Here is a 25,974-nt window from a genome sequence, read left to right on the forward strand (position 1 = left end):
GAGGGCACTTCCCACTACAAAACGTATTACGACGCATTTCCGTTCCATTCGCGTGTGGAATCCGGCAAGAATGCTTAAACGCCTCTTCGCGCGCGAAGATTAGTCTACTCTTCTCTTCGTGATCCCCAAGGTAGTGCTTCTCAGGATTCGTAGTATATTTCTACACTCATGCCCATAAATTAAGGATAATTGCAGAATGTTGTGGCACACAAAGTGTGTAGAGGTCTGAAGACGTACAGCGATAGGTCGACCGAGAGCACCCCAGACGTGGTCGATGGGGTTTAGGTCTGGAGAACAGGCAGGCCACTCCATTCGCCTGATATCTTCTGTTTCAAGGTACTCCTCCACGATGGCAGATCGGTAGGGCCGTGCGTTATCATCCATCAGGAGGAAGGTGGAACACACTGCACCCTTGAAAAGGCGGACATACTGGTGTAAAATGACGTCCCGATACACCTGACCTGTTACAGTTCCTCTGTGAAAGACATGCAGGGGTGTACGTGCACCAATCATAATCCCACCCCACACCATCAAACCACGACCTCCATATACAGGTACCTTTGAAGGACATTAAAGGGTTGGTATCTGGTTCCTGGTTCACGCCAGATGAAAACCCGGCGAGAATGTCCGTGAACATAACCTGGGACCCCTGTTCCAATGACCATCTACTGTGTTGTTGACACCAGGCTTTACGGGCTCTCCTGTGGCCAGGGGTCAGTGCAATGCACGTTGCAGATCTCCGGGCGAATAAACCATGTCTGGTCAGTCGTCTGTAGACTGTGTGTCTGGAGACAACTGTTCCAGTGGCTGCGGTAAGGTCCCGAGCAAGGCTACCTGCAGTAGTCCATGGCCGTCTGCGGGCACTGATGGTGAGATATCGGTCTTTTTGTGGTGTTGTACACTGTGGACGTCCCGTACTGTAGCGCCTGGACACGTTTCCTGTCTGCTGGAATCGTTGCCATAATCTTGAGATCACACGTTGTGGCAGACGGAGGGCCCGTGCTACGACCTGCTGTGCTTGACCATCCTCCAGTCGCCCTAGTATTCTATCCCTAATAACGTCATCAATATGTGTTCTTTGAGCCATTTTCAACACACAGTCATCATTAGCACGTCTGAAGACGTCTGCACACTTACTCCTTGCACCGTACTCTGACATGTTACCAACACACCTCTGCGTATGTGGGCTGCTGCCAGCGCCACCGTGCGACGGCCCGAGGTGATTTAAACCCGCAAACCGCCCACCAGAACGCTGTTTCACCATGTTAATTTATGAGCATTCGTGTAGGTTCCTCACATAGGACTGTTGTTTCAGTTTTGCTAATAGGCTTTCAAGGAATAGTTGGCGTCTAGCTTCAAGCGTCTTCCGGTTCAGATTTTTCAGTATCTCAGTGACGTCCTCCCGCGAATCAAAGAAACCTGTCACCATTCCTAATGTCCTTTTTTTTACACGTACAATATCTCTTGTTGATTACATTTCAAAAATCGGCTTTAAAAGATTACTCTAGGAATACACTACAACCCCCTCCGTATCGCTCCTGTAGGGTTCGTGAGGGGAAGATTAGATTACCTAGGACTACAGCATGCACGGGGGCATTTAAACAGTAATTCTCCCCGCGCTCCATACGTGAATGGAATGAGGGGAAAAGCCTTAAGTCTAGTAAGGTGGGACGTACCCTCTACCACGCACTTCACAGTGATCTGCACAGTATACACGTAGATATACACAAAGGTAACAAAATTCATGGGATATCGATACGCACATATGCACATGGCGCTAGTAGCGCGGACACAAAGTATGAAAGGTCTGTGCATAGCGGAGCTGTCATCTGTGCTCAACTGACTCACGTGAGAAACACTCCCGATGGCCCCCGAACTCCCCAGACATTAACATTATTGAGCATATTAGGGATGCCTTGCAATGTGCTGTTCAGAAGGGATCTCCACCCCCTCGTCCTGCAGGATTCATGGCGTCAGTTTGTAATACACCTAATATACAAAGACTTAATGAACACTTCGATTCCCTGACATCGTGTAGTACAATAACTCACTTTAAAATGATTGGTATTGTGGTGATTCATGAATTTCATAAAAATGACACTGAACTGGAGACTAATTAGCAGACACTATTACAAAATAAAACAAATGACGATGTATTTTAACAAACTGTGGCATTCATTGTAGTAATGGGAAAGACTTGAATTAGTGAAAATGGTAGGAATGAAATATATGGTATTAATCACCAACTGTAATTATTCAAATAACTGGACTTTTACGAATGTAGTTTACTCATTCAAGAAGTGATTCTGTCGCTTGCAAATGAAAGCACATATTGTAAAACGTAAATTTAGGACGAAAGCTGTAAAGAACATTCCGTCTTAATGACTTTATTAATTAAACTCGTATTGTTGTAACGAGTTATACGCCTAATTATAAAATTCTAGGCATCTGTTACAAATTCTGTCAATCAAAACCTGTTTCGTTTTATCCTCTTAGCTTCAATCATTGTTAGGAATGTGAGCCGTTGTGTAGTTACCATTTATTAATTATTTTTGTGAAGTTCATTATTGTACTCATATTTAGATGGAATTTTCACATTTAAAAACATTTTTACATTATAAATTTCACATATTATTCAATACTGTAATTTTAGACGTATTATTCTGTGTAATCAGAACATCTTAGCTTTGGAACTTTTAATTGGAAATACAGTTAAAAACATGTTGTCATTATTAAGTAATAATGGTCCAAGTGACCATCCATTATTTAGAATATATAAATAGGGAAGCAGCGAGGCTGCTGGGACGGGCAGTTTGAGCTCATATCTCGAAGTGTAACCTGTGTTAGTTACTTGAATATTATTTCATCATTAAGATTTAAAGTTGTGAAAAAGTATGCTTCTTGATTTGTGAACCAGTCAGTTGTTTTACGAAGACATACTGTGCAACTCGGTCACTTTGCAATGTGTCATTACGGATTTGATCAGCTGTTACGAACGGAAGAATAAATGTTTAAAAACTGGAACCGATCACTTTCACTGTAAACCACACACTTCATGAAGATCCAGGCAGTTTCGTTTTGACCTTCTACTTATGATTCCAGATAACATCAGATGACATGCACTTTTGATAAGTCAGTTCATCTGTCTTCGAAGTTTTGAGGATCACCTTACCGACGAGCAGATAATAATTAAGTAGAAGTGTTAAAAGTTCCCACCAGCACTAGTTCAGTATGACCTCACATAATTCCACTGCAGTTCATTACCCTTGTTTTACAACTACAAATAGCTGTAGACAGAGACGCGATGAAATATTAGTTTATTTTAATTTCCAGTTTCGAGGTATGCCAGCGACACCTCAGTGTAAATTTCACCCTCGGTTTTTATTTGGTTTCTTGTTATAGATATCTGTTACAGCATTTTCCAATACAACTCCTGTGTCGTTAGTAAACGTGACTTGACGGAACCGTATTGTGGCAGTGCTACACGCACTTGATGGAACAAGGTGGGGCACCTGTCTGAATGCCGCCTCTGGTGCACACACACAGCGTGGACGAGGTAACGAGGAGCGACCTGGCACAAATATGGCGAAGGCGGGCGAGGCGGCAGAGCAAGAGTCGGCAGAGCAGACGTGAAAGGAGGAGAAGGAGCGGCCGAGGGGGGGGGGGGGGGGCAGCCATTGTGCGACCCACAATTTGCGCCCGCCTTGTACTTCACTCTCGGGCAGTGAGGAGGTGGTGTCTGCAGCGGTCACGGTCCCGGGATGCTGCGGTCCGGCCGCCGTATTACGGCGCACACCCGCCGCCGACTGCACCTCGCGTCCTTTGAGGCTGCAACCTCTGCGAGGAATCAATAGCGCGGAATCAGATTTACGACGGATGGGACCCTAAGCCCCTTTCTGCGAGCGGAGAGCAGAATGACGCGCCGGGCGCGAGCAGAACTGGACGTCCTTCTGAAGAAGGGCAGAGTGACGACCTCGCGAAACGACGAGTTCTTTTGGCCGCCAGCAAAGACAGTTATCATCGCATGTAACTTTGTAACCATTGTTGGGTGTATTGCATATCTGAAATGAGGCATGCGATTTTCCCTGTCCCTTATCCCTTGAACGGAAGACTACGCAGAATATGTGCCATCTGTGAGGTGTCCATTATCGATATGAACCTCTAGCGTAATAAAGTCTTTGGTATTCTCTTTGCTAACCGGTGCTTAGAAAATAGATTAACGAAAGGCAAACCCACGTTTCTAGCATTTGTAGACTTAGAGAAAGCTTTTGACAATGTTGACTGGAATACTCTCATTCAAATTCTGAAGGGGGCAGGAGTAAAATACAGGGAGCGAAAGGCTATTTACAATTTGTACAGAAGCCAGATGGCAGTTATAAGAGTCGAGGGACATGAAAGGGAAGCAGTTGTTGGGAAGGGAGTAAGACAGGGTTGTAGCCTCTCCCCGATGTTATTCAATCTGTATATTGAGCAAGCAGTAAAGGAAACAAAAGATGAATTCGGAGTAGGTATTAAAATTCATGGAGAAGAAGTAAAAACTTTGAGGTTCGCCGATGACATTGTAATTCTATCAGAGACACCAAAGGACTTGGAAGAGCAGTTGAATGGAATGGATAGCGTCTTCAAAGGAGGATATAAGATAAACATGAACAAAAGCAAAACGAGGATATGGAATGTAGTCGAATTAAGTCGGGTGACGCTGAGGGAATTAGATTAGGAAATGAGACACTTAAATTAGTAAAGGAGTTTTGCTATTTGGGGAGCAAAATAACTGATGATGGGCGAAGTAGAGAGGATATAAAATGTAGACTGGCAATGGCAAGGAAAGCGTTTCTGAAGAAGAGGAATTTGTTAACATCGAGTATAGATTTAAGTGTGAAGAAGTCGTTTGTGAAAGTATTTGTATGGAGTGTAGACATTTATGGAAGTGAAACATGGACGATAAATAGTTTGGACAAGAAGAGAATAGAAGCTTTCGAAATGTGGTGCTACAGAAGAATGCTGAAGATTAGATGGGTAGATCATATAACTAATGAGGAGGTATTGAATAGGATTGGGGAGAGGAGAAGTTTGTGGCACAACTTGACTAGAAGAAGGGATCGATTGGTAGGACATGTTCTCAGGCATCAAGGGATCACCAATTTAGCATTGGAGAGCAGCGTGGAGGGTAAAAATCGTAGAGGGAGACCAAGAGATGAATACACTAAGGAGATGGATGTAGGCTGCAGTAGGTACTGGGAGATGAAGAAGCTTGCACAGGATAGAGTAGCATGGAGAGCTGAATCAAACCAGTCTCAGGACTGAAGACCGCAACAAGAGCATGCGGTGAGTAAGGTCATTTTGGCTTTTATGATTCACAAAATCTCGTTGTTTGCTTACCCAGACACATTGTATGACGTCAGTGCGAACATCTAAAAACCTTACCTGCAAACAAAATGACAATAATTAATATATTTGTGCATTTTAATTATCCAATTATTGTAAATGCTTAATATACATTAAAAAAATGAAAACCTATGTATTTATGATTCTAAAACTAGTAACAACGTTCAGTCCAGTACTAATTTTTTGCAAGAATATGAAGATAACATTTAGTATTTCTTGTTGGTTAACTAAACTATCGCAGCATACATATTTTTTCTATCAACGCAAAACTATTGGTGTTCGATAAAATTTAGTAGAAACATTTGGTTGGTTGACTCCAGTGGAACATGTAAGACGCAGTCAGAATTGCTACCACAGTGGCTGTATATTTCTAATTCTTCCAGAGAATCTATCTGTACTCCTTTCTCAACAAAATGTAATTTTTTCAACTCAATTTCCCTGTTAAATGTCATCGTCATGTAGCTGTCGATGGAGAGAAATAGGAAAAAATGAAGGTCGAAAAATGGTTCAAATGGCTCTGAGCACTATGGGACTTTACATCTATGGTCATCAATCCCCTAGACTCAGAACTACTTAAACCTAACTAACCTAAGGACATCACACAACACCCAGTCATCACGAGGTAGAGAAAATCCCTGACCCCGCCGGGAATCGAACCCGGGAAGCGAGAACGCTACCGCACGACCACGAGCTGCGGACAAAATGAAGGCCGTTGGAAGGTAATATTCATAGCAAGACTCTGTCGGTTGCTTGCACACGCACATTCAAGCTGTCTCGCAGTGGCGTGAGACTGTATGTTACTGTTTTTAAAATGTTCGTCCCATTCCTCTCATTAGTTACTGTTCTTTTCAGTTGGCATATATGACCCTCACAAACCAGCATTTCTTTTTTTTCAATTATGTTTACAAAGGCAGATTATAAGGGCTAGGCATGATCAGGAGACCTTTCAAGAAAACTCCGCCCCCGCCACTCCAAAACGATTCAGCAACATTGCTCAGAAGCGGAAACCATATCTCGTATATATTGCGAAAGTCTGAATTTCTTATCGAGCAACTTTTCTGATCGCTTAAGCTGCAGAAAACAGGCTGAGGGTGTCAAATGCATCGGTAAACAGGTAAACACAGCTTGAGTTCTGTCTTTGCTTACATTTCGCAGAGCAAGGCTGAGATTTGTGGGACCTCTCTTGACGGTGGCGTAGTGGTTTGCGGAGATTTTATTTTATTACTACTTGATCAAGTTTCAGACTCATTACGTTGTTGAAGTGCTCTTCGAAAGCTGTTTTCAGTGCTACGCAAAAAATATATACAGCTGTATTAAAAAAAAAAAACCTCTGTGTCACTCACTATGCAGCACCTATAAATGTTAAAACTGACTAGAGTACGTATGAAAATTCTACATCTCTACCGATTCCCTACAAACGACGATGGAGTGCATAGCAGAGGGTACTTCCCACTGTACCATTTCTTAGGGCTTCTTCCCGTCTCATTCACGTATGGAGCGAATCTTGTCTTCGCGATCCCTAAGGGAGCGATACTTAAGAGGCTGTAATGTACTTCTAGATTCATCATTTAAAGCTGGTTCTTGAATCTTACCAAGTACGCTTCTAGGAATAGTTTACCTCGATCTCTAAACGTCTGGCAGTTCACTTTCATCAGCATCCTCATGACACTCTTCCATGGGTCAAACTAACCTGTGGCCATTATTGCTGCCTTTCTCTGCATACGTTCTATATGGCACGGGTTTCACGCACTTGAGAAATATTCTACTATGGGTCACACCAATGTTTTTGAGCAATCTTTGTATAGATTGCATTTCCCTAGTATTTTAACAATGATCTGAAGTCTATCACCTACTTTACCTATGACTGAGCCAGCCTGTGTGATCGTCCCAGTGCATTACAACCAGGTATTTGTATGAGTTTACGATTTCAGCTGCGACTCGTTGATATTACAGTCATAGAATACTACGTTTTCCTTCGATCTGTAAAGTGCACAATTTTAAATTTCTGGACATTTAAAGAAAGTCGCCAATGTCTGCACCGCTTTCAGATACCACTAAACATTTATGAGTTTTTCGCAGTACTTCGTTACAGACAACTGCACCATCTATGAAAAGTAAGGTTCCTATTAATCTTGGTTGAAAAGTCGTTAATATACGACATGAACGGGAAGCGTCCCAAAACACTTCGCTGGGGCACACCCTAAGCTACTTCTACATCTGTCCATGACTCTCCATCCGAGATAACATGTCCGGTAGAACTTAGAACTACTTAAACCTAACTAACCTAAGGACATCACACACATCAATCCCCGAGGCAGGATTCGAACCTGCGATCGTAGCAGTCGCGCGGTTCCAGACTGTAGCGCCTAGAACCGCTCGGCCACTCCAGCTGGCTTCTTCGGTATTCGGAAAGATCGTTGCAGGGGTGGATGCTAAACACTTTTGCGGATCCAAAAAACGCAATTTAAAAAAAAAATCGATTTTTTGAACCAAAATACAGTAAACCTCCCCTTCGGCTGGTCCCGGCGGAGATTCGGGCATGGGTGTGTGTGTTTGTCCTTAGTATAATTTACGTTAAGTAGTGTGTAAGCTTAGGGACTGATGACCTTAGCAGGTAAGTCCCCTAAGATTTCACACACATTTGAACAAACCTCCCCTTAACCGGATTACAGTCAAGAGGTGCGCTGTAATTCGGTATTTCCCCGTGCTGTAAGCCCAGACAGTCGGCGGGCGGCAGCGCTCCCTGGAGCCGCGTCCTTCCAGCCTCCGGCACTGTCCTTTGTTCTGCGCAGGCACAGTAGTGGAGCCCTAGCCTAGTGCTCCGAGGCGGTGCCGACTCACGGCACGCCGCGTCCTTTCTCAGCCGGCTTGCGCAACAAACGCCGCCTGCCGACGCTGACGGCAGAGGCGATGCCGACTCAGGCCGCCTCTGGGAAACGTACCGCCTGCACACGGACTGCGCAAGACCTTCCGCCCGCGTCCTAGAAGCACGCCAATGCTACACGGTCCAGTCACATTCATATGACAGCCGCTTACGTTCGACGTCTATGTGCAATAACCACTCACAGACCGCAGGTGGAGGATATACAGGGTGTTACAAAAAGGTACGGCCAAACTTTCAGGAAACATTCCTCACACATAAATAAAGAAAAGATGTTATGTGGACATGTGTCCGGAAACGCTTAATTTTCATGTTAGAGCTCATTTTAGTTTCGTCAGTGTGTACTGTACTTTCTCGATTCACCGCCAGTTGGCCCAATTGAAGGAAGGTAATGTTGACTTCGGTGCTTGTGTTGACATGCGACTCATTGCTCTACAGTACTAGCATCAAGAACATCAGTACGCAGCATCAACAGGTTAGTGTTCATCACGAACGTAGTTTTGCAGGCAGTGCAATGTTTACAAATGCGGAGTTGGGAGATGCCCATTTGATGTATGGATTAGCACGGGGCAATAGCCGTGGCACGGTACGTTTGTATCGAGACAGATTTCCAGAACGAAGGTGTCCCGACAGAAAGACGTTCGAAGCAATTGATCGGCGTCTTAGGGAGCACGGAACATTCCAGCCTATGACTCGCGACTGGGGAAGACCTAGAACGACGAGAACACCTGCAATGGACGAGGCAATTCTTCGTGCAGTTGACGATAACCCTAATGTCAGCGTCGGAGAAGTTGCTGCTGTACAAGGTAACGTTGACCACGTCACTGTATGGAGAGTGCTACGGGAGAACCAGTTGTTTCCGTACCATGTACAGCGTGTGCGGGCACTATCAGCAGCTGATTGGCCTCCACGGGTACACTTGTGCGAATGGTTCATCCAACAGCGTGTGAATCCTCATTTCAGTGCAAATGTTCTCTTTACGGATGAGGCTTCATTCCAACCTGATCAAATTGTAAATTTTCACAATCAACATGTGTGGGCTGACGAGAATCCGCACGCAATTGTGCAATCACGTCGTGAACACAGAATTTCTGTGAACGTTTGGGCAGGCATTGTTGGTGATGTCTTGATTGGGCCCCATGTTCTTCCACCTACGCTCAATGGAGCACGTTATCATGATTTCATACGGGATACTCTACCTGTGCTGCTAGAACATGTGCCTTTACAAGTACGACACAACATGTGGTTCATGCACGATGGAGCTCCTGCACATTTCAGTCCAAGTGTTCGTACGCTTCTCGACAACAGATTCGGTGACCGATGGATTAGTAGAGGCGGACCAATTCCATGGCCTCCACGCTCTCCTGACCTCAACCCTCTTGACTTTCATTTATGGGGGCATTTGAAAGCTCTTGTCTACGCAACCCCGGTACCAAATGTAGAGACTCTTCGTGCTCGTATTGTGGACGGCTGTGATACAATACGCCATTCTCCAGGGCTTCATTAGCGCATCAGGGATTCCATGCGACGGAGGGTGGATGCATGTATCCTCGCTAACGGAGGACATTTTGAACATTTCCTGTAACAAAGTGTTTGAAGTCACGCTGGTACGTTCTGTTGCTGTGTGTTTCCATTCCATGATTAATGTGATTTGAAGAGAAGTAATAAAATGAGCTCTAACATGGAAAGTAAGCGTTTCCGGACACATGTCCACGTAACACATTTTCTTTCTTTGTGTGTGAGGAATGTTTCCTGAAAGTTTGGCAGTACCTTTTTGTAACACCCTTTTTGAGCTTGTCGGGGGGGTGGGGGAGGGGGGGGGGGGTCAGTGAACATTGCAGTTCTTGTGGTGATTCGTATGTGGAGACGGGTCGACTTATCTGACGTCCAAAATCTACATCTACATCTACATACATACTCCGCAATCCACCATACAGTGCGTGGCGGAGGGTACCTCGTACCACAACTAGCATCTTCTTTCCCCGTTCCACTCCCAAAAAGAACGAGGGAAAAATGACTGCCTATATGCCTCTGTACGAGCCCTAATCTCTCTTATCTTATCTTTGTGGTCTTTCCGCAAAATTTAAGTTGGCGGCAGTAAAATTGTACTACAGTCAGCCTCAAATGCTGGTTCTCTAAATTTCCTCAGCAGCGATTCACGAAATGAACGCCTCCTTTCCTCTAGAGGCTCCCACCCGAGTTCCTGAAGCACTTCCGTAACACTCGCGTGATGATCAAACCTACCAGTAACAAATCTAGCAGCCCGCCTCTGAATTGCTTCTATGTCCTCCCTCAATCCGACCTGATAGGGATCCCAAACGCTCGAGCAGTACTCAAGAATAGGTCGTATTGGTGTTTTATAAGCGGTCTCCATTACAGATGAACCACATCTTCCCAAAATTCTACCAATGAACCGAAGACGACTATCCGCCTTCCTCACAACTGCCATTACATGCTTGTCCCACTTCATATCGCTCTGCAATGTTACGCCCAAATGTTTAATCGACGTGACTGTGTCAAGCGTTACACTACTAAGGGAGTATTCAAACACAACGGGATTCTTTTTCCTATTCATCTGCATTAATTTACATTTATCTATACTTAGAGTCAGCTGCCATTCTTTACACCAGTCACAAATCCTGTCCAAGTCATCTTGTATCCTCCTACAGTCACTCAACGACGACACCTTCCCGTACACCACAGCATCATCAGCAAACAGCCGCACATTGCTATCCACCCTATCCAAAAGATCATTTACGTAGATAGAAAACAACAGCGGACCGACCACACTTCCCTGGGGCACTCCAGATGACAGCCTCACCTCCGATGAACACTCACCATCGAGGACAACGTACTGGGTTCTATTACTTAAGAAGTCTTCGAGCCACTCACATACTTGGGAACCAATATCGTATGCTCGTACCTTAGTTAGGAGTCTGCACTGGGGCACCGAGTCAAACGCTTTCCGGAAGTCAAGAAATATGGCATCCGCCTGATGCCCTTCATCCATGGTTCGCAAGATATCATGTGAAAAAAGGGCGAGTTGCGTTTCGCAGGTGCGATGCTTTCTAAAGCCGTGCTGATGCATGGACAGCAACTGGCATGATCATTGCGTTTTGGGCGAAGGATGGACGCATTTCGGACACGGCTAAGTTTGTAAACTGTTCGGGTGCTGCTATTGTTAAAGTATACCATGCATGGAGAAATGGCGCCATACAAAACCGGCGCCAAGAGGACTGCGATCACCGAGGACCATAGAGGGCACTGGTGAGGCTACGGAGAGGCGTACGGGCCAACACACGTGGAGCCGTTGAACAAATGACTACTGAACCATATGGCTACCAAGAGTGTTTCCTCAACGACCGTTCAGCGAAGGTCACCGCGTACGGACCCCCGAGGCAGGGTCTTGGGTTATGCACCTACGCTGACTTATATTCATCGGCGACGAAGCTGGGAATTTGCACGCCAATACCGCAACTGGACGGTGGTCTTTCAGATGAATCCGCTCCATTGGAAATGCGTCTGCAGGCGTGTATACGCTGCAAAAATCATCGTAAGTGTCCAGACCGAAGGAGGGAACCTAATGGTCTGAGGAATGTTCTCGTGGCGTCACCTGGGTCATTTCGTCATTCTGGAAGGCGCGATGGATCAACACAAGTATGCACCTATGTTTGGGGACCACGTCCTCCCCTACATGCAGTTTGTTTGCCATCGGCACGATGGCATCCACCAGCAGGACACAGCTCGCGGTGCACGTACGTTGTTCGAAGTTCACTTGGATGAGATTGCCGCTCTCCCCTGGCCACTGAACTCCCCATATTTCAACCTAATCGGAAATCTGTGCGACTACCTCGATCGGGCTGTTGCCTCCATGGATCCTCAGCGGAACAAATTTATTTATTTAACCTGACCAGATTAGGGTCGTCAGGCCCTCTCTTACATCGGACCAGTGTTCCACACATGCAGCATTTCACACATCAGAGTTACATCAAGACAATAGTTTGAGTAAGAAAATTAGATTACTCTACTGACAGTATGAATAAAGAGTAATGACTAAGACCTAATAAAGTAAATGCTGGCAGTATTTTTACAACAGGTGCTATACATACAAATTATGATAAAAGCAATAATAATAACAGTAAAAAAATCAAATATTAATGATAAACATGACTAAGACCTAATAAAGTAAATGCTCCAGTATTTTTACAACAGGTGCTATACATACAAATTATGATAAAAGCAATAATAATAACAGTAAAAAAAATCAAATAATAATGATAAACATGAGAAAAATTGGCAATAGTAATGAAGATTTGTGCAGATGTACATTAATATCTTCGCGTGTAAAGTAGATGTTTACTAGTATAGTGAGTTTTGGGAAAGGGAGATTAAAGGAGGGGGAAAGAGGGAAGTAATGAGGTGTATTAATGTACAGAGGAAGGCATTACTGTTGCTTAAGTAGATACGTCGATTAACTGTTTTTTGAAGCCGGACATGCTTTTAAGTTCTCTAACATAACGAGGGAGGTTATTCCAGAGTCGGGTTCCCGCTACTGTAAAGGACTTGGAGAAGGTGACTGAGCGATGAAGTGGAACGGAGAGGATTTTATTATAATGGGAACGTGTGTTTCTGTCATGTTGTTCCGACATGAGCGTTAAGGACGAGGAGGGATATGAGGGACAGTGCACATTTATAAGGCAGTAGATGAGACAGAGTGTATGGAAATCTCTGCGTTTGTCTGCACGCAGCCAGGACAATTTTGCATATGCTGGTGAAATGTGATCAAAAAGTCGAACGTCACAGATATATCTGACGCAGGCATTCATGGCCAGTTCCAGACGTCGCGAATTTTCCTGAGAGAGGCCTTGTAGGATAATGTCGCTGTAGTCAATGATTGGGAGTATAAGCGTTTGTACTAATTTCTTTTTCAGATCGAAAGGGAAGAGTTTTTTATATTTTTGTAGGACATGATGCTTTTTTGCACACTGCAGTTACGTGCTCTGTCCAATTTAGATTTTCATCTATTACTACTCCCAAACTCTTTGCTCAGGGAGAGAAGTTAATATTTGTTCCATTTAGGATAGGAGATGTACGCAAAGTTAAGTAATAATATCAGTTATAACCTATACGCAGTACCGAAGCATTTCACCTTTTCCTGCTCCTACCCATTTCCCACATTCGGCCTACCCTTCAGTTTACAGGAGCAGACCCAAGCGGTATACAAAACATACAAGACGCTCACAGGTCAGATTCCGATTACTGATAGCTCAGGTTGCTTATCGAGTCCATTTTCGCAGACGAACGTAGGCTTCAACTGTTGTAGGTACGTTACAGCGTATGCCCCTGGGTTCCTCGCCGCCTAACGGAAGACCATAAAGAGCAACGAAGGACCACCTCTGCGGAATGCCTTGCGCGTTACGAGGCTGCTCGTGACAAGTTTATGTCGAACATCGCCACAGGTGATGAAACGTGGCTTTATCAGTTCGAACCGGAAATGACACGGCATCCACTGAGCGGTGCCACACCACCTCGCCTCCGAAGAAAAACTCCAAAGCCACACGCTCAGCTGCCAAAGTCATGGCGACGGTGTTCTGGGACTCTGCAAAGGTTTTTTTCGTTTGACATTCTCCTTGACTGTACAACGATCAGATCTGAAGTGCACTGCGCTGCCTTCAGGAAACTGAACAAACTACTTGAGTTTGTTTGTCGCCACAACAATACAATCGGACGGCTGTTAACTCCATGACAGGCAAGGCGCACCCGAGAGTACCCCACAAAACTCCATTGGTCTGTTCTTCCTCATCCACCCTACAAACCCGATCTCGCAGCTTCCGACTTAGAATCCCGAATAAAACCAACCTGCTTTCAGAAAAAATGTGTTGCATTATTTATTGTACACCCCTCGTATTAGGATTCTACATCTACATAGATACTCTAAAAATCACATTTAAGTGCCTGGCAGAGGGTTCATCGAACCACCTTCACAATTCTCTATTATTCCAATCTCGTATAGCGCGCAGAAAGAGTGAACACCTATATCTTTCGTACGAGCTCCGATTTCCTTTATTTTATCGTGGTGATCGTTCCTCCCTATGTAGGTCGGTGTCAACAAAATATTTTCGCATTCGGAGGAGAAAGTTGGTGATTCGAATTTCGTGAGAAGATTCCGTCGCAACGAAAGACGCCTTTCTTTCAACGATTTCCAGCACAAATCCTGCATCATTTCTGTGACACTCTCTCCAGTATTTCGCGATAATACAACACCTGCTTCCCTTCTTTGAACTTTTTCGATGTACTCCGTCAGTCCTATCTGGTAAGGATCCCACACCGCGCAGCAGTATTCTAAAAGAGGACGGACAAGTGTAGTGTAGGCAGTCTCCTTAGCAGGTCTGTTACATTTTCTAAGTGGGCTGCCATTAAAACGCAGTCTTTGGTTAGCATTCCCCACAACATTTTCTATGCGTTCCTTCGAAATTAATTTGTTCGTAACTGTAATACCTAGGTATTTAGTTGAATTTACGGCTTTTAGATTTGACTGATTTACGGTGCAACCGAAGTTTAATGAATTCCTTTTAGCACACTTCTCGTTGTCTAGGGTCAGTTGCCGATTTCGCACCATTCAGATATTTTTTATAAATCGTTTTGAAATTTATTTTGATCTTCTGATGACTTTATTAGTTGATAAACGACAGCGCCATCTGCAAACAACCTAAGACGGCTGCTTAGATTGTCTCCCAAATCGTTTGTACAAATAAGGAACACCAAAGGCCCTATAACACTACCTCGGGAACGCCAGAAATCACTTCTGTTTTACTCGATGTCTTTCCGTCAGTTACTACCAATTGTGACCTCTCTGACAGGAAATAACGAATCCAGTCACATAACTGAGACTGTATTTCATAAGCACGCAATTCCACTAGAAGCCGCTTGTGTGGTACAGTGTCAAAAGTCTCCCGGAAATCGACAAATATGGCATCAATCAGAAATCCCTAGTCAATAGCACTCAATACTTCATGCGAGTAAAGAGCTAGTTGTGTTTCACAAGAACGATGTTGTCTAAATCCATGTTGACTGTGTGTCAATAGACCGTTTTCTTCGAGGTAATTCATTATGTTCGAACACAATATATGTTCCAAAATCCTGCTGCTGCTTTCCCTTTGGATACGGATCTTTCGTCGAGCGAACGGTTGTATATGACTGTTAAGTATGGAGCTAATGCATCAGCGTACTCCGAAAGGAACCTAATTGGTATACAGTCTGGAACAGAAGACTTGCTTGATTGAGTGAATTAAGTTGCTTCACTACTCCGAGGATATCTACTTCTACGTTACTCAAGTTGGCAACTGTTCTCGATTCGAATTCTGGAATATTCACTTCGTCTTCTTTTGTGAAGGCATTTCAGAAGGCTGTGTTTAGTAACTCTGCTTTGGCAGCACTGTCTTCGACAGTATCTCCATTGCTATCGCGCAGAGAAGGCATTGATTGTTTCTTGCCGCTAACATACTTCACGTACGACCAGAATCTCTTTGGACTATCTGCGAGGTTTCGAGACAAAGTTCCGTTGTGGACAGGATTAGTGTAGCATGTCGTGCTCATGTGCAACTTTTACAGAAAGTGGAATGGCTTTGCGGTTCTTTGTGTATTGCAAATTATTCTGTAGTTTTATACGATAGATTTGACCGTGAAAAAATGTGTTGATTTACTTGGTGGATGCCCCTCGTTAAGACAGTCCCATAGTAAACGGTAAGCAGCCCTTCGGTCGACAGAGGGAAACAACTGAGGTGAGTAAAGGACACACAGAGTGGAATAGAAATTTACGCTCAACAGCGCAAAATCAAGGCTGTGCTTCATCACATTCCCATACTGTATATCACCCATGACACTGTTGCTCGTTTAGCCCCACCCAAGCGTCACGTGTAGGGTCATTTAGGTGCCGCCTCAACAGGTTAAGAACTGGCCATGGTTGTTGTAGCTACTTCAGGTACAAATGGGGCTGGATCAGTTCACCAGTGTGAGAATGTAATCAAGAGGAGCAGACAATTGAACATTTAGCCCAACGCTGTCCACTTCATTCATACCCTGGAATTCCCGACGACTTGTCCACTCTCACACCCAGCTTAATTAACTGGTTGAAAAACACGGACTTTAAAGTTTAATCTTGTCTTATATCATATGTATATTGTATAAAATCACTTGCCTTGTATCAACTGCATATTGTATAAAATCACCATACGATGAAATAAATAAATCACGTTCCCAAACGAAGACGTCTGTTAAAAAAAAGAAAATCCCTGCAGACCGGCTCTTCTTTCCGAAATTATTGCTCCGCACGTCTGAATGGGCCTTCCATCAGAGCCACTTTCACTCCCAACAGAAGGGAGTTTTATGCATCGATCGATGTGAGTCCCGTCGACGGGAGCAGAAATTCTCGCCATAGCTTTATCCCCTGTTTCAAAGGCTGCGTACCCTTCAAGCGGCACAGTACCGATTTTCCAAAGAGTCAGTACTGGCCGAGAGAATGAAGATTAGCCTATATGACGCTGCGGAGGAATGCGCATCGGAAGTCCAGCACACTGGCTACAGCGTCCTCTAACAGAGGGCGAAGCGCGTGTGCGAGCGCTGGTGTTGGCTACAGGCTCCAGCATTCTCCAGCGTTCCACCTTTTATCTCCACTCTGTGAAGTGTGTGTGTGCGCGTGAGACGGGTTGGAGGATGTTAATTCAACGAAAATGAAAACAGCCAGAAAAATTAAATATGAAAACGAATTACATCTAGAACGCAGCAATAAGCATGACACTTGCCTTAAATCAGGGCCGTCCACGGATTGTCAAATATCACGCGAACCGCGTGTGTTGGCTGCGTGCGGGTCACATTTCGGCTTCTCCAGGCTTTGATCGCTTCCCTGAAGTTCTCGGGATATTTTTCGGTCGGCACAACTCTCTTCAGTTCGGCACAATCTTGGTGTCAGTGCTGTTTACCTTTCGCTATTTGTTCGCGGTATGAAGGACGTTCACATGTCCAGTGGATGTCTGCACAAAAAGAGGCAGTCTGGCGATATATAGTCAAAAGCCTTTAAAACGAATGGGAATGACGGCAGAGAGGGATGAGAATTTTCATTACCCATTATGAAGTCGCAGAAGCGACGGGTACTGCAAATTTGCTTCGAAAAAGATATTTACAATACCATACAGAAAAAATTTAAAGGTTTATTTGATAAGAGCAAAACGTTACAACGATCGACAGACGGGATTCATTGTTCGTTACATCAAGAAGCACTTTGTGCTATATTTGTAGTGATGCAGATCGTTAAGAAATTTGTGGTATGAATAGAAAAATTTCTGAGTCGCTCTTATTATTCCACTGAAAGTTGCAACAGTTTTCGATGGAAATGAACGAAGAGTATGGAGACTTCATATATTACTGCAGAGTACGTTGGAAACATTTTTCGATTTAACACTCATTGTTGCTGAAATTATGGGGCAAACAGGAGTGCAGGAATGCAAATTAGAACAACCGGTATGGATTGGAGACCTTGCGGTTTTATGTGTACTTGACTGCACATTGCCGACAGTAAGACACTGTAGGGTGAGAAACAACTCCTTTCCATTTAATTTTATCCATATTTGCAGGTTAAAACGTGACTGTATTCAAAACATTGGAGGTATGAACTAAACAACGCCTTCAGTCACAACTTTTTCGTATCTTATTAACTACACGATGCATTTCGGACCCTGTGGGTCCATCGTCAGGTGTAATTTGTCTTAATACATGTTTTATTTCTTCTCTTGAGTGAGTGAAGTGTTTGTAAAGTAAAGTGTTTATAAACATGTGTGTACATCTTGAATGAAGTGGCATGAACTAAAACGACGGAGAAAAGAATGTTTCCCGGTACTAAAACGTTAAAAATGTTTTTCTTGGATTATGTGGAATATGCATTTCACCTCATTGAAAAGAAGAAATAAAATATGTATCAAGACAAATTACACCTGCCCATGGACCCACAGGGTCCGAAATGCATCGTGTAGTTAATGAGACAGGAAAAAGTTGTGACTGAAGGCGTTGTTTAATTCATACCTCCAACTTCTTTCCAGTTAGATCTGGGTGTTAAGCCGTCGGCACACGGACCGTACTGTCGAACGTCAACTTTGAGCGTGCCAAGTTCAACGTGCTGCTGAACGCTCAGGAACGATGCGACTTGTGCAAACGGTTCGTGGGCCCCAACGTGGTATACGCGATCGCGACGCACTCCAGCGGCAGTTGAGGGATGCTTCTAGTTCGTAAATCACACTGTTTACTAAACGGGTGCGCGTAAAATTCTTACGTTAGCTCTATTAAAACGCACATTTCTTCCATCGTCCACGAAAAGGAAAGTACCATGTCCAATCAGTAAGGACACAGGCTTATAAAATTTCCATTACAAACAGTGCGATATAAATTTGAAATACTTCTCCACATAAGATAAACATTATTTCATCGTTACGACATTTTAGTAAAACCCCAAGGTCAGTCTTACTTAATCACTGTTCCTACCCAGTAGCAGAATCTTTGCAACATGTGAATTACGAAGCGTAAAAGAAAAACGAGCAAAATACCTTTATACAAGTAGCGCAAGCTGTCCTGTAGATTAAGCCAATCGAACAAAGTCATCCCTCAAAAAAAGGTGAACTTATATTTACATAACATCATATATTATAGTATATACTCATATTAAACTAACAAAGTATCAGAACCTGATAAAAACGCGAATGTTAGGAAATAAAATTTAGGAATGTCAAGACGCGAACGTCCGCCCCAGCTATCAAACCAATAGAAGACAGTGACGCCACATTTTTTTTTTTTTTTTTTTTTTTATCTCACTTTGTTCGTCATTGTTCCTTGCATCTGTTCGTGGCGGACGTCCCCTGACGCCCGTTGAAGTTCTTTATTGATCGATTCACTCAGTTCTTTTTTTTTTTTTTTTTTATTACACAGGGTAACTAACCCTCTGACCGAACACGCTGAGCTACCGTGCCCGCAACTCAATACGGTAAACCAACAACACATCGGACTGCAAGTAATCAAAGTACGTTACCCGTTGCAGAAAACCTTATCGTAGATACGTTACTAATTGAAATTTAATTATAACATATTGTACCAAGAACAATGCGTTTTGGGTGGATCTTCCGCGTGTCGCTGCCTTCAAATACCCTACTCCCATAATACTCAAGTTACAATAGTTCTTTTGCCACGAATATAATGTTTCTCATTATTTTAGTGGAACGAATCTCACACAGTTAACAGCGGGTTTTCCAGTGATTCTCAAAAAATGGTTCAAATGGCTCTGAGCACTATGGGACTCAACTGCTGTGCTCATTAGTCCCCTAGAACTTAGAACTAGTTAAACCTAACTAACCTAAGGACATCACAAACATCCATGCCCGGGGCAGGATTCGAACCTGCGACCGTAGCGGTCTTGCGTTTCCAGACTGCAGCGCTTTTAACCGCACGGCCACTATTTATCGTCCATGTTTCACTTCCATACATGGCTACACTCCATACAAATACTTTCAGAAACGACTTCCTGACACTTAAATCTATACTCGATGTTAACAAATTTCTCTTCTTCAGATACGCTTTCCTTGCCATTGCCAGTCTACATTTTATATCCTCTCTACTTCGACCATCATCAGTTATTTTGCTCCCCAAATAGCAAAGCTCCTTTACTACTTTAAGTGTCTTATTTCCTAATCTAATTCCCTCAGCATCACCCGACTTAATTCGACTACATTCCATTATCCTCGTTTTGCTTTTGTTGATGTTCATCTCATACCCTTCTTTGAAGACGCTATCCATTCCATTCAACTGCTCTTCCAAGTCCTTTGCTATCTCTGACAGAATTACAATGTCATCGGCGAACCTTAAAGTTTTTATTTCTTCTCCATGGATTTTAATACCTACTCCGAATTTTTCTTTTGTTTCCTTTACTGCTTGCTCAATATACAGATTCAATAACATCGGGGAGAGGCTACAACCCTGTCTCACTCCCTTCCCAACCATTGCTTCCCTTTCATGCCCCTCGACTCTTATAACTGCCATCTGGTTTCTGTACAAATTGTAAATAGCCTTCGCTCCCTGTATTTTACCCCTGCCACCCTTAGAATTTGAAAGAGAGTATTCCAGTCAACATTGTCAAAAGCTTTCTCTAAGTCTACAAATGCTAGAAACGTAGGTTTGCCTTTCCTTAATCTTTCTTCTAAGATAAGTCGTAAGGTCAGTATTGCCTCACGTGTTCCAACATTTCCACGGAATCCAAACTGATCTTCCCCGAGGTCGGCTTCTACCAGTTTTTCCATTCGTCTGTAAATAATTCGAGTTTTTATTTTGCAGCTGTGACTTATTAAACTGTCGACTTCTACCAGTTTTTCCATTCGTCTGTAAAGAATTCGCGTTAGTATTTTGCAGCTGTGACTTATTAAACTGATAGTTCGGTAATTTTCACATCTGTCAACACCTGCTTTCTTTGGGATTGGAATTATTATATTCTTCTTGAAGTCTGAGGGTATTTCGCCTGTTTCATACATCTTGCTCACCAGATGGTAGAGTTTTGTCAGGACTGGCTCTCCCAAGGCCGTCAGTAGTTCCAATGGAATGTTGTCTACTCCCGGGGCCTTTTTTCGACTCAGGTCTTTCAGTGCTCTGTCAAACTGTTCACGCAGTATCGTATCTCCCATTTCATCTTCATCTACATCCTCTTACATTTCCATAATATTGTCCTCAAGAACATCGCCCTTGTATAGACCGTCTATATACTCCTTCCACCTTTCTGCTTTCCCTTCTTTGCTTAGAACTGGGTTTCCATCTGAGCTCTTGATGTTCATGCAAGTGGTTCTCTTATCTCCAAAGGTCTCTTTAATTTTCCCTAGTGAGATAAGCCTCTACATCCTTACATTTGTCCTCTAGCCATCCCTGCTTAGCCATTTTGCACTTCCTGTCGATCTCATTTTTGAAACGTTTGTTTTCTTTTTCGCCTGCTTCATTTACTGCATTTTTATATTTTCTCCTTTCATCAATTAAATTCAATATTTCTTCTGTTACCCAAGGATTTCTACTAGCCCTCGTCTTTTTACCTACTTGATCCTCTGCCGCCTTCACTACTTCATCCCTCAGAGCTACCCATTCTTCTTCTACTGTATTTCTATCCCCCATTCCTGTCAATTGTTCCCTTATGCTCTCCCTGAAACTCGGTACAACCTCTGGTTCTTTCAGTTTATCCAGGTCCCATCTCTTTAAATTCCCACATATAAGGTTGAAATGAACGCCAATATGGCGCCTCACAACTCTGTACTGAAGGGAGGCGGCGTGCGTGTGACGTAGGGGGCGTTGTGCCGTCTCATTGGTCAACGCTCAGACGCACGCTCAGAATATCTGACATGCCACATACTGCTCTGCACGTTCGGAAAGACTCCCGAACGTGCTATTCCACGCTATGACGTCCTAAACTCGGCACGCTCAACGCTCAACGTTCTGTTGCACGGTCCGTGTGCCGACGGCTTTAGATCTCGCACGAATTACCCGGCACAGGTCTGACGTTACCAACTGGACACGTCCGTGCCTCGCGTGTTTGGGGAGCAGTGGCGTCTGGAGCGGAAGCGTGGACGAAGTGTGCGCAGCACGCAGCCAGGGGGCTCGTAACGGGGAGCCAGGTGTTCGTTCCTAGCTGCTCCGCCCACACAGCGCACGCAAGCTGGCGTGCCCCGACACCCAGCCGGCCTCACCTGTTGCTCAACAAGCTGGAACTCGCCGCGCGGAGTTCTGTTCGCAGCTGCGCCCTACACCGCCGTCAAGCTGAGAGACCGTTCCGTACCCCGGAGCGGATACACATTGTAGGGGTTCGACTATTACTGGGGCCGGTGGGGCATCATTGGGTGGTAGTGTTCTTGTTTAGAAACCGGTTCAATACTGGTTAACGCTTATACAACATCTACATTGCCTGACAAAAAAAAAAAAAAAAAAACAAAAAAAAAAAAAAAAAAAAAAAGAAAAAACACTCCAAGGTCACAGGTTAATGTAAGCGCGGGAGATAAGTCGTTGCCAATATGAAACAGTTCAGATGGCTCTGAGCACTACGGGACTTAACATCTGATGTCATCAGTCCCCTATAACTTAGAATTGCTTAAGGGGGGTAGGACGTCAAACGGGCCGACTTGGAGCAGGAGAGGCACCACCGGACATTTTATTTTCTACTGTCTATACTTTTACAAATAAATTCATAAAACTTTGTCAGCATGACCAGGGATGATTCACGATTGACACTGATAGCAGTGGAAGTGCAAAAACATAACAAAATAAATTTTCTTTAACATGTCAAATTTCATCATTTTTTTCACTTACTGTTGGCTGCATTTGTTGCTATAGGTACATTTTTCTTCACAAGTAAGAAAGATTCTTTGATGAATTTTGCACAGCATGCAAACGATACTTGCAGGTGTATGAAACGCTAGAATTTTCCAAATCTATTAAAAACTGTGGTAAAAATTGATATAATTAACTACAAAATTTGATTTTTTTCTAAACATAAAGTTAAAACGTAACAGCTCATTCATTTTTTCATAAATTAAATGGATTCTAGAGTTTCAGACACCTGTAAGTATGCTTTGTATGCTGTGCAAAATTCATCGAACAGTCTCTCTTACTTATGAAGAAAAGTGTACCTATAGCGACAAATGCAGCCAATAGTAGGTGAAAAAATGATGAAATTTCAGAAGTAAAAAAAATTATTTTGTCATGTTTTTGAACTTCCGTTGCTACGAGTGTGAATCGTGAATCCTTCCTGGTTATGCTGACAAAGTTTTATGAATATACTTGTAAAAGTATAGACAGTGGAAATTAAAATGTCATGTGGTGCCTCTCCTGCTCCAAGTCGGCCCGTTTCACTTCCTACCCCCCTTAAACCTAACTAACCTAAGGACATCATACAAATCCATGCCCGACGCAGGATTCGGACCTACGACCGTAGCGGTCGCGCGGTTCCAGACTGTAGCGCCTAGAACCGCTCGGCCACAGCGGCCGGCGTCATTGTGAAATGCTGGTACATTAACAACAACTGTAATTATATTAATAAGCTGTGTAACCGTCAGAATGTTGAATCAAAGCACGTAAACGTTTATGCATTGTGTTGTAGAGGTGCCGGACGTCAATCCGTGGGATGGAGTTCGACGCCCTTCCACTTGGTCGGTCAGTACACAGACGGTGAATGCTGTTGTGGGTGGCGCTGGAATTACCGTCAGATGAAGCCCCATATGTGCTCGATACAGTTCCCCGTAGTTGTTTAACGAACAAAGTAAGAGCATATGGCCTATCATATCAATCGTGTGATTGGATTGAAGAGTTCCTACTTAGCAGAACGCAGCATGTCATTCTCAATGGAGGGAAGTCGTCCGAAGTAAGAGTGATTTCAGGTGTGCCAAAGGGGAGTGTCGTAGAACCGTTGCTATTCGCAATATATATAAATTACCTTGTGGAAAACATCGCAAGTCCACTATGGGTTTTTGTGGATGATGCTGTAGTATATCATGAGGTTGTAACAATGGAAAATTGTACGGAAATGCAGGAGGATGTGCAACGAATTAACGCATGGTGCAGGAAATGGCAATTGAATCTCAATGTAGACAAGTGTAATGTGCTGCGAATGCACAGAAAGAAAGATCCTTTATCATTTAGCTACAATACAGGAGGTGAGCAACTGGAAGCAGTTGCTTCCATAAATTATCTGGGAGTAGGCATTAGGAGTGATTTAAAATGGAATGATTATATAAAGTTGATCGACGGTAAAGCAGATGCCAGACAGAGATTTATTGGAAGAATCCTAAGGAAATGCAGTCCGAAAACAAAGGAAGTAGGTTCAGTAGACTTGTTCGCCCACTGCTTGAATACTGCTCACCGGTGTGGGATCAGTACCAGATAGGTTTGATAGAAGATCCAACGGAGAGCAGCGCGCTTCGTTGCAGGATCATTTAGTAATCGCGAATGCGTTGCAGAGATGATGGATAAACTCCAGTGGAAGACTCTGCAGGAGAGACGCTCAGTAGCTCTGTACGGGCTTTTTGTTGAAGTTTCGAGAACATACCTTCACCGAAGAGTCAAGCAGTATATTGCTTCCTCCTACGTATATCTCGCGAAGAGAGCATGAGGATAAAGTCAGAGAGATTAGAGCCCACACAGAGGCATACCGACAATCTTTCTTTCCACGAACAATACGAGACTGGGATAGAAGGGGGAACCGATAGAGGTACGCAAGGTACTCTCCGCCACACACCGTCAGGTGGCTCTCGGTGTGTGGATGTAGATGTAGATTGAGGACAGATGTGGTGATGGAGCAGGCCAAGGCAACACGTCGACAGTCTGTAGGACGTAGTGGGTTACAACAGCGGTATGTGGGCGAGCGTTATCCTGCTGGAAAACACCTCACTGAATGCTGTTCGTGAATGGCAGCACAACAGGTCGAATCTCCAGGTTGACGCACAAATTTGCAGTCAGGGTGCGTGGGCTACTACGAGAGAGCTGGTGTCATACGAAGTCGCACGCCAGACCATAGCGCCAGGTGCAGCTCCAGTGTGTCCAGCATTCAGACAGGTTGGTTGGAGAACCTCGACAGGCCTCCTTCTAATCAACACACAGTCATCACTGCACCGAGGGAGAACCAGCTTTCATCAGAACACAAAACAGACCAGACCTTTACCTCGCCCTCCACTGAGCTCTCACTTGACCCCACGCTATGCATGGCACAATAGTAACACCTCTGAGTGAAGAGTTATGAAACAATGTGTGTATAGTGTGTGCAGTGACTCATAGTGAGATATGAGTGAACAATGTGGCAGTACATTATTTAATACGTTATTTGTAAAAAAAGTACTGTATACCAGGAGTAAATGTAATGATTGTGTCCAACTAGAAGTCTGTAAATGCAGGGTGTTACAGAAAGGTACGGCAAAACTTTCAGGAAACATTCCTCACACACAAATAAAGAAAAGATGTTATGTGGACATGTGTCCGGAAACGCTTAATTTCCATGTTAGAGCTGATTTTAGTTTCGTCAGTATGTAATGTACTTCCTCGATTCACCGCCAGTTGGCCCACTTGAAAGGAGGTAATGTTGACTTCGGTGCTTGTGTTGACATGCGACTCATTGCTCTACAGTACTAGCATTATTGGTGATGTCTTGATTGGGCCCCATGTTCTTCGACCTACGCTCAATGGAGCACGTTATCATGATTTCATACGGGATACTCTACCAGTGCTGTTAGAACATGTGCCTATACAAGTACGATACAACATGTGGTTGATGCACGATGGAGCTCCTGCATATTTCAGTCGAAGTGTTCGTATGCTTGTCAACAACAGATTCGGTGACCGATGGATTGGTAGAGGCGGACCAATTCCATGGCCTCCACGCTCTCCTGATCTCTTGACTTTCATTTATTGGGGCATTTGAAAGCTCGTGTCTACGCAACCCCGGCGCCAAATGTAGAGACTCTTCGTGCTCGTATTGTGGACGGCTGTGATACAATATGCCATTCTCGAAGGGCTGCATCAGCGCATCAGGGATTCCGTGCGACGGACGGTGGATGCATGTATCCTCGCTAACGGAGGACATTTTGAACATTTCCTGTAACAAAGTGTTTGAAGTCACGCTGGTACGTTCTGTTTCTGTGTGTTTCCATTCCATGATT

The sequence above is a fragment of the Schistocerca americana genome, chromosome 3 (genome assembly GCF_021461395.2).
Source record: "Schistocerca americana isolate TAMUIC-IGC-003095 chromosome 3, iqSchAmer2.1, whole genome shotgun sequence".
Classification (NCBI taxonomy): Eukaryota; Metazoa; Arthropoda; class Insecta; order Orthoptera; family Acrididae; genus Schistocerca; species Schistocerca americana.